At 50.7% G+C, this 17,386-nt stretch overlaps 1 long non-coding RNA gene across 1 annotated transcript in view; it reads right to left on the bottom strand.

The window, feature by feature from the left end:
* LOC147710042 (uncharacterized) overlaps positions 1 to 16,089 on the bottom strand; it is a 45,438-nt gene extending 29,349 nt beyond the window's left edge. Inside the window, exon 1 of the long non-coding RNA XR_015295606.1 lies at positions 16,056 to 16,089. This is a non-coding gene — a long non-coding RNA (uncharacterized LOC147710042). The remainder of the gene's footprint in view (positions 1 to 16,055) is intronic.
* Between the last annotated feature and the right edge of the window lie 1,297 nt (positions 16,090 to 17,386).

Here is a 17,386-nt window from a genome sequence, read left to right as displayed (position 1 = left end):
TGTCCGTTTTCTACTGATTCCCCATTTGAGGTGTGATGGTGTGAATTTATCTACACTCTGTGTTCACATCACTCTTTTGTTGTTACTTGAATATCTGCAAGTTGTGCCTCATGCGCTTCCACTTGCCCCTTTGAACTAGCGAGATGCACCTCCAACGTAGCAGTTCTTGACTCTACTTCGGCCTTCCGGTCGCAGATGTTATTACAAGTTCTTCCAATTTTTCTGACAGCCCCCTGAAGTTTCTGTGCTACATTTTGTGTGCGTTTGCTCTCCATTCGGCCTCCCTCACGGTGTGCTACAATGCACTGCAGAATTGATTCCAATGTGGGGGGTGTGAGAAGTTGGCCTGATATATAATGTTCACTATTCTAGTGAGCACTTTGTATCAGTCCAAACAACCCTTATTGATGATTGGTTATAAGTCAACCTTATAGACCAGCTATCCTAGTAGCGTGGATACGAGCAGTCTTCGGGCTAAACTCTAGAGGGCGTGTTAAGCCAGCTGTTATACCATCACATATACCCCTTGAACACCAAGTGAAAGGACACCACACAAGTGTTATGAAAATAAACAGTGTATTTATTTAGATCACAACAGCCCTGTACTCTTTATGAGGACAGGGTACTAAGCACACAACAAAACTCTTACGAAAATACTTTAAGTTGCACAATTTACACAAATGCCCGAGGGGCACGAAAAACCATATACTCTGAAAGTGGAATGCGAAATTACTAGCAGGTAAGTACTGGACTAATAGACTTTGGAATCGCTAGGACTTGACTACTGAACCTTCTGATTACTAATAGGAGGCCTAGGGAACTCGGGTGCAGAGTGTGCACTCTCACGCGGGATGCGGGACAAAGTCTATGGTGGCTAGTAAAGACAAAGTTAGTGTTCTCGGGCGAACCCGACTAGGTAGATCGAAAACGAAAGTGGATCCTGACCCTTGGATAGTGAGGCTATGCTGGGGCACCGAAATGCCGAAGTTACCTAGCCCAGGGGCTGCAGCTGCATAGGTCTCAAAAATCATCGGGAATCCTCGTAGACGAACCAGGAGCCTGAAGAAAGAAGTTGCTGGCAGGCGACCAGTGAAGATTGTTCGAGTGATCCAAGCCTGGATCGAAGATAGATGACACCTGAAAGTAAGCATGGGTGGAAAATCCGTTCCGCTCGCGGATTTTGCGGATTTTCGGTAAATTTGCAATCCACGAACTCCCGCGAATTTACCGAAAATCCGAAAATCCGCGAGCGGCGGATTTTTCCGGGGGCAAAAGTTCAAGCCTGGCCTGTTGTAACTATTTTAGGATGGCGCCGGCAAGCTGCCAGCGCCATCCTAAAATACTTACTAAATTAGCTTCAACAGGAAGCTCTAATAGATAAAATAAAGCAGGTGCTCGCACCTGCTTTATTTTATCTATTAGAACTTCCTGTTGAAGCTAATTTAGTAAGTATTTTAGGATGGCGCTGGCAGCTTGCCGGCGCCATCCTAAAATAGTTACAACATGCCCTTCCTGTGACCCTTCCTGTGACTCATTCGTCGTCGAGGCAGGTGTGCCTTCTTCCCAAATCTACCGTGGAAAATCAGCTGTGATGCTGGATAGAGGCTTTTGCATCCTTGACTTTCACGAGCGCAATACCCGTGCTGTTCCTGTGACCAGGAGCTTTTTCTCTTCATCTGCTGAACTGATCTTTCTCTGACCTTTTATGCACACAAGAGGCATGTGAACTCGCATGGAAGCCCCGCACGTTTGGCCCCGCGCACACACTCGCGGTTTGCACCGTCTTCCCGCCATTCACCCACTATGATGGACAGCTCACTCAAGGGACCCCTGCGCCCTTCGGGGCGATTGCATAGTAACACACACATGGTCGCTCGAACTAGTTGATGCTCAAATTCAGTGACTCATTCATTAGCCCAAAAACAATCATGAGCGTCTTCGAGGCTGGACAGGTGTGCCTCTTCCCAAATCTACCGTGGAAAGTCAGCTGTGATGCTGGGTAGAGGCCTTTGCATCCTTGACTTTCATGAGCGCAATCCCTGTGCTGTTCCTGTGACCAGGAGCTTCTTTCTCTTCATATTATTGTGTTCGCACGGGTTGCTGCAAGTTCGCACGCGTTTTGTACAATTTCGCAATTTGCGAAATTGTACAAAACCCTCGCAAACTTGCAGAAACCCGTGCGAACATAAAAAAAAATCCGCAAATTCGCGAGAATTCGCGGATTTTGCGGATTGCGAGTTCGCAAATCCGCAAAATCCGCGAACGCGAGATCCGCAAAATTCGCCCATGCTTACCTGAAAGCAGAGGGGACCAAGTTCGTGACTACTAGCCAGTAGTCAGGTGGCACCAGGAGGATGGTAGTCACCTCGACTAGGTGAGTGGGCGACGCTGGGCTCTGCAGTCTCACGGACCAGGAGGCGTTGTCGGCGACCAGGATGAAGGTGCGAGCTGTCCCACGATGGATGATGCTGTCGACGTCGCTGGACCCAGGATTGGACCCAGGATTGGGGCAACAAGTCTTGGCAAGTTCAAGCCCACGCGGTGGACCTAAAATGGCGTCTGGAGTGGACCAGGAGGGTCCGGGGTGCTCCTCTTTTGGAAGGGAGCAAGGGCCAGTCTGGAGCAACCAGACCAGCAGCAGTGATGTCGTCGGTCGTCGTTAAGAAGGCCACAAGCCCGCGGGCTAGTAGCCAAACAACGCGGTGAGCAGCAAAAAGAAGAAGGGCCCCACGCAGATCGTGGAGATGCTGGGAGGCTGGACTTCGGTGCTGGAGCTGCTCAGGGTCGGGGCTTCTCGGACCCCAAAGCACTGGAATGGAATGGAATGGAATGGAATGAAAATTTGTAAAGCGCGATGGCTACCCAAAGGCGTCCCAGCGCTGTAGACAAACTGAAGGGTTGAACTGTAGGGCGGGGGTGGGGGGAGCAGAGGGTGGGTTAAGTGTGAGATTTATTAAAAAGCCAAGTTTTTAGGAGTTTTCGAAATGTGAGCAGGTTGGATTCTGACCTGATTGTGAGTGGTAGAGTGTTCCAGATCCTGGCCAAGTTGTAGGAAAGCGAGCGGCCTCCGCATCTGGCTCTTTTTATACGTGGTACGGAGGTTAGGTGGGAGGTCGCGGATCTGAGGGCTCGAGGAGGATGGTATGCTTCAACCAAATGTTGATTTATGGCGGGGCCTGTTCCCCAGTAGGAGCGGTGCGCGATGCACATGCTCTTGAATTCTATTCTAGCTTTCATGGGTAGCCAGTGAAGGTCCTTCAATCTGGCTTTTACTGAGGATCGGCGAGGGAGGTTCAAGAGGATTCTTGCTGCGCAGTTTTGGACAACTTGCAGTTTGGACATTGTGGACTGTGGGGCGCCTAGGTATAGGGCGTTACCGCAGTCGAGGCGTGACAGGATTAGTCCTTGGACCATGATTCGTCTGGAGTGAAACGGGAGAAGGGGAGAATCTTGCGGAGCAATCTCATCAGCCCAAAGCAGATGGCGGCTAGTTTGGTGGCTTGGTAGTTGAAGGTGAGATTGCGGCCGAGCCAGATCCCAAGGCTCTTAATTTGATCCTTAGGTTGGGGGGGGCTACCTAAACAGAGGGGCCAGATGGTATCGATGGATTTGGAGATGTTGTTTCCAAGGAGCATTACCTCTGTCTTGTCCCCGTTAAGTTTTAGATGGGAGACCGACATCCAGGACGCAACAGCTTCCAGGCAGTTGTGTAGGCTGTGGTTTGAGTTGAGAGGGGGGTCCAGTGCTACCACCAGCTGAGTGTCGTCCGCGTAGATGACAATTTTCACCCCAAAAGGGCGGACGACATCAGCTAGGGGACGGAGGTAAACATTAAAAAGGGTGGGACTCAGGGAGGAGCCCTGAGGCACTCCACAGTTAAGAGGTTTACTAGAGGAGGTAAACTCCTTTTCGAATACCTGGAAGGATCTGTCTGTGAGGAATGATTCCAGCCAGGTGAGCGCCATTCCTGACACTCCAATCCTACTGAGGCGATGGATTAGGATGCTGTGATTTACAGTGTTGAAGGCGGCACTCAGGTCAAGTAGGACGATGGCCGTGGAGCCGCCACCGTCCAGGATCCTTCTTGCCTCCTCCGTCACTGCAATCAGGGCAGTCTCAGTTCCGTGGCGGGGCCTGAAACCTGTCTGGGTGGGGTCCAGTATGTTGTTGGATTCTAGAAAGTCTGTCAGAATAGAATTGACATGTTTTTCCAGAATTTTGCTGAGCCAGGGTAGAAGGGAGATGGGTCGGTAGTTGGAAGGGTTTGATTGGTCAAGAGTAGGTTTCTTTAACAGTGCTTTGACCATGGCTCTCTTCAATAGGGGGGGGAACGATGCCAGTATTGAGGGAGGAATTGAGCAGAGCTTGGATGGTGGGTGAAATCTGGCTGGTTATTTGGGTGAGAACCCTAGGAGGGGCTGGGTCAGTTGGGGATCCAGATTTTACCATTCTCATATACTTTTCCAGATTGATTTTGTCAAGAGCTGGGAAGTTGTTGAGAACACTGGGTGGGGCTACCATAGGGTCAATGTTGGTAGGGTCTCTGGGCGGGGAGGTGGGATGGGGGAAGGAGGAATTGATCAATTCTATTTTTTGATGGAAGAATTCCGCTATTTCCTCGCAATGGTTCTGGGTGTTGTTGTGGACTTTAGGAGTCTCAGGAAGTCGCAGGAGGGTTTTGGCAATACGGTAAATCTCCTTGGGTTTATTCGCCGCATTGTCTATTTTTTGTTCGTAGAATGAGGCCTGAGCTTGTTGGATGTCTGCTTTATAATTTGTAATAGCTGCTCTGTAACTGATTTTATCTGCAGGGCAGTAGTGAAGGCGCCATTTTCTTTCCATCTGCTTACAGGCGCGTTTGGCCTTCCGTAGATCGTCTGTGTACCATGGGGCAGTTGGATTGCCCCGCTTGGGACGAAGACTTTTCATGGGGAGTACCAGATTTAAGGAGTTGGTGATCCACCTGTTATAGTTATCGTTCCCCTGAATAGGGTGCGATGAGTTAGGGGGTTTCGAACATTGTAAAGAGGTTTGCCATTCGGGTAGGGGGATTTTTTGCCAGTTCCTTGATAGCAGAGTCGTCGGGGGTTTTGAAGGAGGGAGGTAGTGGGGGGTCCAAGTGAATGGGATGAGGAAATGATCAGACCAGGGCAGTGGGGAGGGGTATTTGGTAAGAAGGTTGGGACAGTTACTGAAAATGGGATCTAGGAGATGCCCTTTTTGATGTGTGGGCCCGAGGACAAGTTGATGTAGCTCCAAGGCTTGTAGGCTTGATGTAAGTTCTCTGGCAGAGGGGTCGGTCGGGTCATCCAGATGGATGTTAAGATCTCCCATGATTGTGTAGTTAGCAGAGCTGAGCACCAGGTCCGCAATTGTAGGGGCGAGTTTTGAAAGGAAAGGGCCCTGGGGTCCTGGCGGACGGTATATAAGTATACCGGAGAGGGTATGAATAGGGCTGAATTTTATAACTCACTCACCAGAGGATCCCTCGGCGGTCGTGCTGGATCGAAGTCGTGCAGTTCTGATGATGGCCTGTCCCTCGAGGTCTCGTCGCACCTACGGTTCTCAGCTTAGCTGTAGAGGTAGGTAGAGGTCAGAGGTGCCAGGGAAGCCGGGTCTCGTCGTGCTGGTCGGTCGGATTCCTGAGGAAGGACGTGCAGCAAACCGCAGAGTTCTTAGATGGTGCCTGCGGATGCAGGGTGACTACTACTTAGCCACAAGGGAGAAATCTTGAGAAGAAGTCGAGAGTTCCTTTCGTAGAAAGTAGTTTCTTGATTCAAAGATGATCTAATTTAAAAGGGTCCCCGCTCCTGCCTTTATCCTAAAGAAAGGGGTGGGTACGCGACTAGGTCCTGCCCTAGGGGTGGGACCAGGAAGGGGGGTGGTTACACCCCTCTCCCATGCCGGACTTTCCCCAGGTCAGGGGCTGGTGTGCCCCTGGAACTGGTTCTAGCCGGCAGATGCGTAGTGAGCACCGGGATGCCACTCCGCAGTCACCTTCCTGTAAAGCCCTGCCTACCCAGGATACACAAAACCCTGTCTGGGATGGTGCTAGCACCGCCCCTGACAGGAAACCCTTTGTACAAGCTCTCCTCGCTGGAAGGACTCCCAGCAGCAGGAGGTCAGACTCGTGTCTGTGGTGGCAGCATCCATTTTGTGGAGCTGAGGCTTCAGTTAACTTTAACCGGGGTTCACAGTTACATACATGTCGTGTCCCTTTAGAAGGGTGGAATGCTAACCCCGTCGCCAGAATTGGCGAGGGGTTAGTATTCCAATTCGTATGATACCTTACTCGACATGTTTTGATAAAGCAATACCAGAGATAGCATTTAACCGCGAGGATTATAATGCATTTAAGAGTATATGGTATGCGTTATCATGGAACAGCTATTAGGACTTGGTTCCACAAGCTGCAGACGGGCTCAGCTCATGCCAGAGCACCATCTCACACGATTCCAAGCAATCTGCCTGCAGGATTGTCAAGGCCTGCCATAGGAGTGACTGATAGGAATCTGTGTGTCCATTTTTAGGGTTAGATATAGGTATACTATATCTACAGCAAAGGGTGATTACACCACCTTGCCCCAGCTGTCGTGCAGCCAGTTGTGTCAGATTTAGATGGCCATCCAGGGGTGGCATAATACATGCTTCAGCCCCTGGTAGGCCCTGGGTACACCTACGCCCTGAGTTACAGGGTCTGATAAGGTGGTCCAGTCCCAATTGGAAATGTACCTAAGGTACATGGAATCCATTTTAGAGAGAGAGCAGTGGTCCTGGGGTCCTGAATAGCAGGGCCCCAGGTCAACTAAGTCAGAAAACCAGCAAAACACCAGGAAAAAAGTTGGGGGTAACCATAGTCAGGGATCTACCTTCCTACACAACCCCCCCCCCCCAAACGAAAGGAGATAAGGCTATCCTCGTCCAGGTAAGCCTATATTGCCTGAGTGGCCATATGAGGTGGTACATGCACTGGCATGGTTACCCCCTGTATCATGGTCCACTAAGCAATCCCTCACCCTAAGGGTATCTGAGGGTCTCCACCATAGGGAATCACTACCTGTGGGGTGCTTTGGCAAAGTAAAAGGCTGGTGTGGGAATGGAGCACTGAAGTGAGACTCCACTGCTGTTGGGCTCAACTTCCTCCAATCACTATCCACCATATGTGCCTTTCTTTCCAGTACTGAGTTGCTATGAGCTCTCAGGGTCAACCTCTGGCTACCTAAAGCTGGAGGCTGAGTCCCTCTGTTTGGCTTACTGGAGGGACAGGTCAGGTTTGGGGTTTTTAGGCCCCAGGTTTGGCTGTGCCCAGCAGTGTCCAGCTGTGGGGTTTCCCTAACTAGGTTTAAGGGGGATCCCTCAGGAGTCTGTTTTATTTTCACTTGGCTAGGTCTACTAGCTTCAGTGATCCTAATCTGTTGATTGGGGAGTTCTTTTGGACAGGGGGCCCTTTGGGGTCCACCACTGGCCTCCCTGACCTCTACAGCCCTGGGCTGACTGAGGCAGGGTAGAGAGGGGCAGGTTACCTGCTCCAGACTGGGTCCCACCTTGGAAGGGTCCACTGACATCAGGGGCTCTGCCAGGCTAGGCCTGACTGCCTCTGGGGCAGTACCTTCACAAGGGGTCAGATCAGTTCCCTGAGGAGGCTGATCCTTTCCTAGAGTCTGGTGGGAGGGAGATTACTCTTCCTCCTCAATACTCTCTGTCTGAGTGGAGTGATCCATTGTTTCAGGCTTCACAACCTCACTATCTGTTTGAGTAGAGGCTGAGACCATTACAGCCTTGCCAACATTTTCAGGAGGGTACTCAGTTTGTGTTTGGGCTGTGACTGTCACAGCCCTCCTATCCTGTTCTGGAAAGTCTGTCTGAGCCTGGGCAGTGGCTACCACTGCCCTTCCAACCTTTTCAGGGGGGAATGGTGCTTGGACTGGGGCTGTAGCTATTACTGCCCCACTAACCTTTCTGGGTAGGCCTATCATTCTGGAGTGAGTTTCTTGCTCCACCTCAGCCCATGCTGAGATTTCCAGGTCATTCCCCAGTAAGCAATCTACAGGTAGGTTGTCTGTCACTGCCACTCTCATGGGCCCTGTGACATTACCCCAGCTGAGCTCGACTACTGCCATGGGATGCCTTCTGTTCACTCCATGAACGTCTGTCACCTGATAAGTGAAACCAGGGGTCAGTTGAGCAGAGAGGACCAGATGGTCAATCACCATGGTGATGCTGGCCCCTGTGTCTCTGTATGCCTCAACTTTCTGACCATTGATAAGGGGCTCTTGTCTATACTTTCCCAAAATGTGGGAACCAGTAGTGAAGTTGGCAAACCCCATGCCAGTCTCACAGACAAGAGTGGTGTTAGGGGACCTGGCTAGGCCATAGTCCACCTGGTTTCCCAAAGTAATGCCCACCACATTCTTGGGGGCACTCCCACCACCTGGGGGATTACCACTAGTGGTAACAGGAGGTCTGGGAGTATTACCTGGGGGTATGTTCTCCTTATTGTTGTTGGCCTTGGGACAACTGTTGTCACTTTTATAATGGCCCACCTGTTTGTAGGTGTGACAATAAGGTTTCTTTTGGGTTTTGGGAGAAGTTTGGGACCCACCCTTTCAGAGGAATTTTGGGGCCCTGTGCTTTGATCAGAAGATTTATTCCCACCCTTCTCTTGAGGCTTGGTTGATTCCTTCTTTTGGTCACCACCCTGGTTCTTAGGCCTGACCCTGGTTCTGACCCATTTGTCTGCCCTCTTACCCAATTCCTGTGGAGAGGTCAGATCAGAGTCTACCGGGTGCTGGTGTAATAACTGGTTCTGACAATTACTTAAGATTTGCTCTCTCATAATTAGATTGTACAATCCTTTAAAATCAGTAACCTTACTTCCCAGTAGCCAGCCTTCAAAAGCCTTAGTGGCACAATCAACAAAGTCAGTCCAATCCTGAGACTGAGTTTTCTGGGTATCTCTGAACATCAACCTGTACTGTTCAGTGGTTAAACCAAACCCATCAACCAGTGTATTTTTCAGGACTTGGTAATTGTTAGCATCCTCAGCTCTAGTAGTGAGGAGCTTATCTCTACCTTTGCCTTCAAAGGAGAGCCACAAGATAGCTGCCAACTGACTCTGGGGGACACACTGTACAGTGCAAGCCCTCTCCAAAGCAGTCATCCATTTGTGGATATCATCCCCTTGTTTAAAGGGGGGCACTATCTTACTCAGGTGTCTAGTGTCTAAACTCCTGTCTTTTTCTCTTGGGAGAATGCTGCCACCAGTGGGGTTTGCCCCACTCAATTCCTGCTCTCTAGCAAAGGCAAGTCTCTCTTTGGCCAGGGCAAGTTCTTCCCTTTCAATCCTCAGATTGACTTCAATCATCTTAGCTTCATAGACTCTTCTCTGAGGGGATGTCATCCCTCTGTGAGAAGAGGTCTGAGAGCCATTGGTTCGAATGGATCTGTTAGAGCCTCTAGACAGAGACCTAACTCGTCCACTCCCAATGTTAAGTCTGCCTGAGAGGGGCCCCAGGGGTCTCCTAGTACCATTCTCATGCCTGCTTAAGTTGGACCTGGTTAGTCTTCTGACTTTTACCTGTCCCTTGTCTGCCTCCTCCCCTGATAACTCATCCTCATCCTCATCCTCAGCATCATCTGCCTCCTGGAGGGGATAGTCATGGTTATCAAAGGGACCCTGTAAGGGGGGCATATTCCCATCTGGATGAGAAGGATCTGTGTTGGCAGACCTCCTGGCATCATAAGTCTCTAAGAGACCAATCAGAAATGGAATGGTAGGGTTAGAACCCTGTTTTAGCTTCCTGGAGGTACACACTTGTCTCATCTCCTGGAAGCTAAGAGCAGCATATCTGGAAGTGACCTGTGGAAAGTCCACTGACACAAGGGGAGACTCAGAGTTTCCTCCTTTGTCTGACATGCTGATTCTAGTGTGGTGTAAGTGATGCACCTACCTACACTATTTGTTTGCCTACTGATCCCTTGCTAAGAGTTGTAGCCAAGGTGTGCTAAGCCTTGAGGAGCTACAACAGCTGGTTCAGTAGAACTCAGAGTATTCTAAGCTAAGTTATATGTACCTGGAGTACATATGTGATCTTTCACAAGATATTCTTAGGATACGTGTGGTAAAACAACAGCAAGCTCAAATCCCAACCGCTGCTCACCAATGTGAGAAGTTGGCCTGATATATAATGTTCACTATTCTAGTGAGCACTTTGTATCAGTCCAAACAACCCTTATTGATGATTGGTTGTAAGTCAACCTTATAGACCAGCTATCCTAGTAGCGTGGATACGAGCAGTCTTCGGGCTAAACTCTAGAGGGCGTGTTAAGCCAGCTGTTATACCATCACATATACCCCTTGAACACCAAGTGAAAGGACACCACACAAGTGTTATGAAAATAAACAGTGTATTTATTTAGATCACAACAGCCCTGTACTCTTTATGAGGACAGGGTACTAAGCACACAACAAAACTCTTACGAAAATACTTTAAGTTGCACAATTTACACAAATGCCCGAGGGGCACGAAAAACCATATACTCTGAAAGTGGAATGCGAAATTACTAGCAGGTAAGTACTGGACTAATAGGCTTTGGAATCGCTAGGACTTGACTACTGAACCTTCTGATTACTAATAGGAGGCCTAGGGGACTCGGGTGCAGAGTGTGCGCTCTCACGCGGGATGCGGGACAAAGTCTATGGTGGCTAGTAAAGACAAAGTTAGTGTTCTCGGGCGAACCCGACTAGGTAGATCGAAAACGAAAGTGGCTCCTGACCCTTGGATAGTGAGGCTATGCTGGGGCACCGAAATGCCGAAGTTACCTAGCCCAGGGGCTGCAGCTACATAGGTCTCAAAAGTCGTCGGGAATCCTCGTAGACTAACCAGGAGCCTGAAGAAAGAAGTTGCTGGCAGGTGACCAGTGAAGATTGTTCGAGTGATCCACGCCTGGATCGAAGATGGATGACACCTGAAAGCAGAGGGGACCAAGTTCGTGACTACTAGCCAGTAGTCAGGTGGCACCAGGAGGGCACCGGATGGTAGTCACCTCGACTAGGTGAGTGGGCGACACTGGGCTCTGCAGTCTCACGGACCAGGAGGCGTTGTCGGCGACCAGGATGGAGGTGCGAGCTGTCCCACGATGGATGATGCTGTCGACGTCGCTGGACCCAGGATTGGGGCAACAAGTCTTGGCAAGTTCAAGCCCACGCGGTGGACCTAAAATGGCGTCTGGAGTGGACCAGGAGGGTCCGGGGTGCTCCTCTTTTGGAAGGGAGCAAGGGCCAGTCTGGAGCAACCAGACCAGCAGCAGTGATGTCGTCGGGCGTCGTTAAGAAGGCCACAAGCCAGCGGGCTAGTAGCCAAACAACGCGGTGAGCAGCAAAAAGCAGAAGGGCCCCACGCAGATCGTGGAGATGCTGGGAGGCTGGACTTCAGTGCTGGAGCTGCTCAGGGTCGGGGCTTCTCGGACCCCAAAGCACTCACCAGAGGATCCCTCGGCGGTCGTGCTGGATCGAAGTCGTGCAGTTCTGATGATGGCCGGTCCCTCGAGGTCTCGTCGCACCTACGGTTCTCAGCTTAGCTGTAGAGGTAGGTAGAGGTCAGAGGTGCCAGGGAAGCCAGGTCTCGTCGTGCTGGTCAGTCGTATTCCTGAGGAAGGACGTGCAGCAAACCGCAGAGTTCTTAGATGGTGCCTGCGGATGCAGGGTGACTACTCGTTAGCCACAAGGGAGAAATCTTGAGAAGAAGTCGAGAGTTCCTTTCGTAGAAAGTAGTTTCTTGATTCAAAGATGATCTAATTTGGAAGGGTCCCCGCTCCTGCCTTTATCCTAAAGAAAGGGGTGGGTACGCGACTAGGTCCTGCCCTAGGGGTGGGATCAGGAAGGGGGGTGGTTACACCCCTCTCCCATGCCGGACTTTCCCCAGGTCAGGGGCTGGTGTGCCCCTGGAACTGGTTCTAGCCGGCAGATGCGTAGTGAGCACCGGGGTGCCACTCCGCAGTCACCTTCCTGTAAAGCCCTGCCTACCCAGGATACACAAAACCCTGTCTGGGATGGTGCTAGCACCGCCCCTGACAGGAAACCCTTTGTCCAAGCTCTCCTCGCTGGAAGGACTCCCAGCAGCAGGAGGTCAGACTCGTGTCTGTGGTGGCAGCATCCATTTTGTGGAGCTGAGGCTTCAGTTAACTTTAACCGGGGTTCACAGTTACATACATGTCGTGTCCCTTTAGAAGGGTGGAATCGTAACCCCGTCGCCAGAATTGGCGAGGGGTTAGTATTCCAATTCGTATGACACCTTACTCGACATGTTTTGATAAAGCAATACCAGAGATAGCATTTAACCGCGAGGATTATAATGCACTTAAGAGTATATGGTATGCGTTATCATGGAACAGCTATTAGGACTTGGTTCCGCAAGCTGCAGACGGGCTCAGCTCATGCCAGAGCACCATCTCACACGATTCCAAGCATTCTGCCTTCAGGATTGTCAAGGCCTGCCATAGGAGGGACTGATAGGAATCTGTGTGTCCATTTTTAGGGTTAGATATAGGTATACTATATCTACAGCAAAGGGTGACTACACCACCTTGCCCCAGCTGTCGTGCAGCCAGTTGTGTCAGATTTAGATGGCCATCCAGGGGTGGCATAATACATGCTTCAGCCCCTGGTAGGCCCTGGGTACACCTATGCGCTGAGTTACAGGGTCTGATAAGGTGGTCCAGTCCCAATTGGAAATGTACCTAAGGTACATGGAATCCATTTTAGAGAGAGAGCAGTGGTCCTGGGGTCCTGAATAGCAGGGCCCCAGGTCAACTAAGTCAGAAAACCAGCAAAACACCAGGAAAAAAATTGGGGGTAACCATAGTCAGGTATCTACCTTCCTACAGGGGGTGCCTGGGTTGCTTCTGCTTTCTTAATTGGTTGTTTGCGGATCCCCACCAATTGATCCCTGAGGGAAGACACACCTCAGCTCATTCTGTCTAGAATTCTCTACTCTAGGGGCTCTGGAGCTTGTCTTTCGGGTAGCTGGAGGGTTTTGCCTGCCGCTAATTCCTTTGTCAAAGCCACTGTCCTCCTCGCTTGATTATAAATTAGATCCCGTATCTGATCCCAGGCCTGACCAAGTGGCATCTGAAAGGGAGTGAAAATTGTTCGCTTCCGAATCAATGTCCTTCTCCCCTAGGATCCTATATACCCTTGCAGACCCTAAGGGTTCTTTCTCCATCCCTTTCTCAGTCCCTTTTATCCTTGACTCTTGCCCTTTAGGACGTTGCCCAGTCCCACCTGATTGCTCGTTTGGGCTCCTCCTGTCAACTCCCGGGGCCTCCCCCTCATTGGTGGCATCTCCCAGGCCTGCCGGGTCCGCTTGGGAAGATGGATTTGTCCCTCCTGTTGAGGCTCACTGCCCCCGGAGCCCCCTACATGAAGCGCATTAGACGCAGAAGCACTAGTTTCACCTATAGCAGGCTCAACAATGCAAACCTTTATGGCATTCCCCTGGGTTTCTTCTTCTGAAGCAACTATCTCTCCTACGACTCCCTCATCCCCCTTTAACTCTGGGGATAGTACAGGCAGTGTCTCATGTATTGCCCCCTGTGGTGTCTCAAGAAATGTCTCAACATCATTCACCGCCTCCTCTGGCCCCAGTGGTGGCTTACCGATGACTTTCCTTCTCTGACCACTGGTTCCAGTTCCTCGCTGCTCCTCCGTCTGAGCTGCTTGAGCGCCAGGCCCCCGGAGCAAGACTAAGGGGTCAACGCTACAAGCAGTCACTGAGTGTGTCCAAGCAGACGGCACTGGTGGCATGTAGGTCACCGCTACATGCTGAAAGTGAGTGTTTTCCAAGCAGAGGGCATTAGTGGCATGTGGGTCAGCACTACAAGCAGTCAGTGAGTGTTATCCACGCAGATGGCACTGGAGGCATGTAGGTCACCGCTACACGCTGAAAGTGAGTGTTTTCCAAGCAGAGGGCACTAGTGGCATGTGGGTCAGCGCTACAAGCAGCCACTGAGTGTGTCCAAGCAGAGGGCATAGGTGGCATGTGGGTCAGCACTACAAGCAGTCACTGAGTGTGTCCCAGCAGAGGACACTGGTGGCATGTGGGTCAGCACTACAAGCAGTCACTGAGTGTGTCCCAGCAGAGGACACTGGTGGCATGTGGGTCAGTGCTACCAGCTTTCAGTGAGTGTTATCCAAGCAGAGGGCACTGGTGCCATGTGGGTCAGCACTCCAAGCAGTCAGTGAGTGTTATCCAAGCAGATGGCACTGGAGGCATGTGGGTCACCGCTACACGCTGAAAGTGAGTGTTATCAAAGCAGAGGGCACTGGTGGCATGTTGGTCAGCACTTTAAGCAGTCAGTGAGTGTTTTCCAAGCAGAGGGCACTAGTGGCATGTGGTTCAGTGCTACAAGCAGTCAGTGAGTGTTATCAAAGCAGAGGGCACTGGCGGCATGTTGGTCAGCGCTACAAGCTTCCACTGAGTGTGTCCAAGCAGAGGGCAGAGGTGGCATTTGTGTCAGCACTTTAAGCAGTCAGTGAGTATTATCCAAGCAGAGGGCACTGGTGGCATGTGGGTCAGCTCTACAAGCAGTCAGTGAGTGTTATCCAAGCAGAGGGCACTGGTGGCATGTGGGTCAGCTCTACAAGCAGTCAGTGAGTGTTATCCAAGCAGAGGGCACTGGTGGCATGTGGGTCAGCTCTACAAGCAGTCAGTGAGTGTTATCCAAGCAGAGGGCACTGGTGGCATGTGGGTCAGCTCTACAAGCAGTCAGTGAGTGTTATCCAAGCAGAGGGCACTGGTGGCATGTGGGTCAGCTCTGCAAGCAGTCAGTGAGTGTTATCCAAGCAGAGGGCACTGGTGGCGTGTGGGTCAGCTCTACAAGCAGTCAGTGAGTGTTATCCAAGCAGAGGGCACTGGTGGCATGTGGGTCAGCTCTACAAGCAGTCAGTGAGTGTTATCCAAGCAGAGGGCACTGGTGGCATGTGGGTCAGCTCTACAAGCAGTCAGTGAGTGTTATCCAAGCAGAGGGCACTGGTGGCATGTGGGTCAGCTCTACAAGCAGTCAGTGAGTGTTATCCAAGCAGAGGGCACTGGTGGCATGTGGGTCAGCTCTACAAGCAGTCAGTGAGTGTTATCCAAGCAGAGGGCACTGGTGGCATGTGGGTCAGCTCTACAAGCAGTCAGTGAGTGTTATCCAAGCAGAGGGCACTGGTGGCATGTGGGTCAGCTCTACAAGCAGTCAGTGAGTGTTATCCAAGCAGAGGGCACTGGTGGCATGTGGGTCAGCTCTACAAGCAGTCAGTGAGTGTTATCCAAGCAGAGGGCACTGGTGGCATGTGGGTCAGCTCTACAAGCAGTCAGTGAGTGTTATCCAAGCAGAGGGCACTGGTGGCATGTGGGTCAGCTCTACAAGCAGTCAGTGAGTGTTATCCAAGCTGTGGGCACTGGTGGCATGTGGGTCAGTGGGGACAAGCAGCCAGTGGCACAACAGGCATGGCTGAAACCTGCAGTGTTGATCCTTAGCTTCGATGCATGGGTGGAGCTGGCAAATCGCAAACATTCCTATCAGAATTGAGGCAGAGGCCTTGGAGCAGGAAGTGGTAAGTGCCAGGGAAGCATGTTCTGATGGTAGGAAGGAGGACACTGTTGAGTTTGTGTATGGCTCATGTGATGTTCACTTGTGTCCATGACGCACTTCATGGCCATGTGCCAGTCTGGTTAACACCTGTGGAAGCAGGCTCTGCGGTCAGCAACAGAACCCACGCCCAGGTTCTGTGATCCTCGATAACTAGTTCTGGTACCAGTAGGACGAGAAACCTTCTTTAAACCACCTTTTAACTTGCAAACCATGCCCTTTCACTCCAGGGATATTTTACTGACAACAAAGACAGTTTCTGGAATAGAAACACTTTCTGGTTTCACTGAAGATATTCTTTTTTCTCTGCCAATGTTTTCTTCATTCTGTCATTTAACAACCATGAGAACCTTCTGTGTCTTCCCTTACTCGCTCTCAGAGAACCAGCAAAACTCACCACATACAAGTCAGGGGTCACTCACCTTGGTTTGCCGCAGTATAGGTACAGCTTCCTGAAAAATAAAACAGGTCTCATAAGTTTTAAGGTCACAGAGGTCACTCAGTCTATACTCTCACTGTGTGATCTCACATGATTTTTTTTATATTAGCAGGTTGCAGCAGGGAGGGGTGGGATGCTCAGCCTGCTCCGTGTTACAGCCTCATGAGCACACGCTTGATCCACTCACCTTTCCAATAACATCAGATCTCCCTACAAGCGCTCTCAAGATTCACCTACTGCCTGCCTCCAGGGGAAGGATTTCAGGTCGTGTGCCAAGGCACAAACTAGGAAAGTGGTTCCTGTACACCCCCCTCCACATATGCACATAAACAATCATTTTAAAAATGACGATTTGCACAAAGCAGCACACATAGAGGTTGCAAATTACCATTTATGTTATGTTATGTTATTTTATGTTATGTTATAGAGGGTTTTGTAGCGCGCTCAAATACTGAAGAGTGTCCTGGCGCATGCACAAACAGTGTGAAAGTGGGCAGAAAGGAAGAAAAATTACTTAACCATTTTGAAGAGGTGAGTTTTAAGAGCTTTTTTAAAGAGCTTGAAATCCTGAGTGTGCTGAAGCTCCACATGAAGGGCGTTCCAGGCAGCCGCAGCTTTCACAGAGATGGACTGGCCACCTAAACGCACCTTCGAAACCGAGGGATGACAAGCCAGCACTGAGTGGCAGAGCGAAGGGGGCGGTTCGGCATATACAAGACAAAGCGTCTCCTCAAATACATTGGCCCTTGACCATCAATGGCCCTGTGAGATAAAATGAGGGCCTGAAATAGCACCCGCTGGGCCACTGGGAGCCAGTGCAGATCCCGCAGATACTGCCGGACACTAGATCTCCGCGAGATGTTAAATAGGAGTCTAGCCATGGCATTCTGTATGATCTGGAGTCGCCTGACCAGATAAGCCGGCATGCCAATGAACAAAGCATTGGCATAGTCAAGGTGAGAGAGGATGAGGGCACGCACAACCATTTCTTTGGCCTCCCTCGGAAGCAAAGGAAAAAACCTTCGAAGAGCCTTGAGGGTACCAAAGCATACTCCGGTAAGTTTTTTAATGTGTTCTTCAAACCTTAAGTTTTCCCCAAACCAAAGAAGGGATACCTTCCTGCACATAAACAATCATTCCCACTATGTAAGCTTCCTTGCACTATGGTGCAAGGTTGCCTGCGATGGCGTTAGGCAGCTAAATTTAGTGCCAGCACAGGAGGAAACGCAAGGCTGCACAGTATTATTGTAAATACGGTGCAGTCCTACGCTTCAAAAGTGGTGGAGTGCGGCGTTAAACCAAGGAGGCCAAACG

The sequence above is a fragment of the Lissotriton vulgaris genome, chromosome 5 (assembly GCF_964263255.1).
Source record: "Lissotriton vulgaris chromosome 5, aLisVul1.2, whole genome shotgun sequence".
NCBI classification, from domain to species: Eukaryota; Metazoa; Chordata; class Amphibia; order Caudata; family Salamandridae; genus Lissotriton; species Lissotriton vulgaris.
This window is presented reverse-complemented; position numbering and strand designations above follow the sequence as displayed.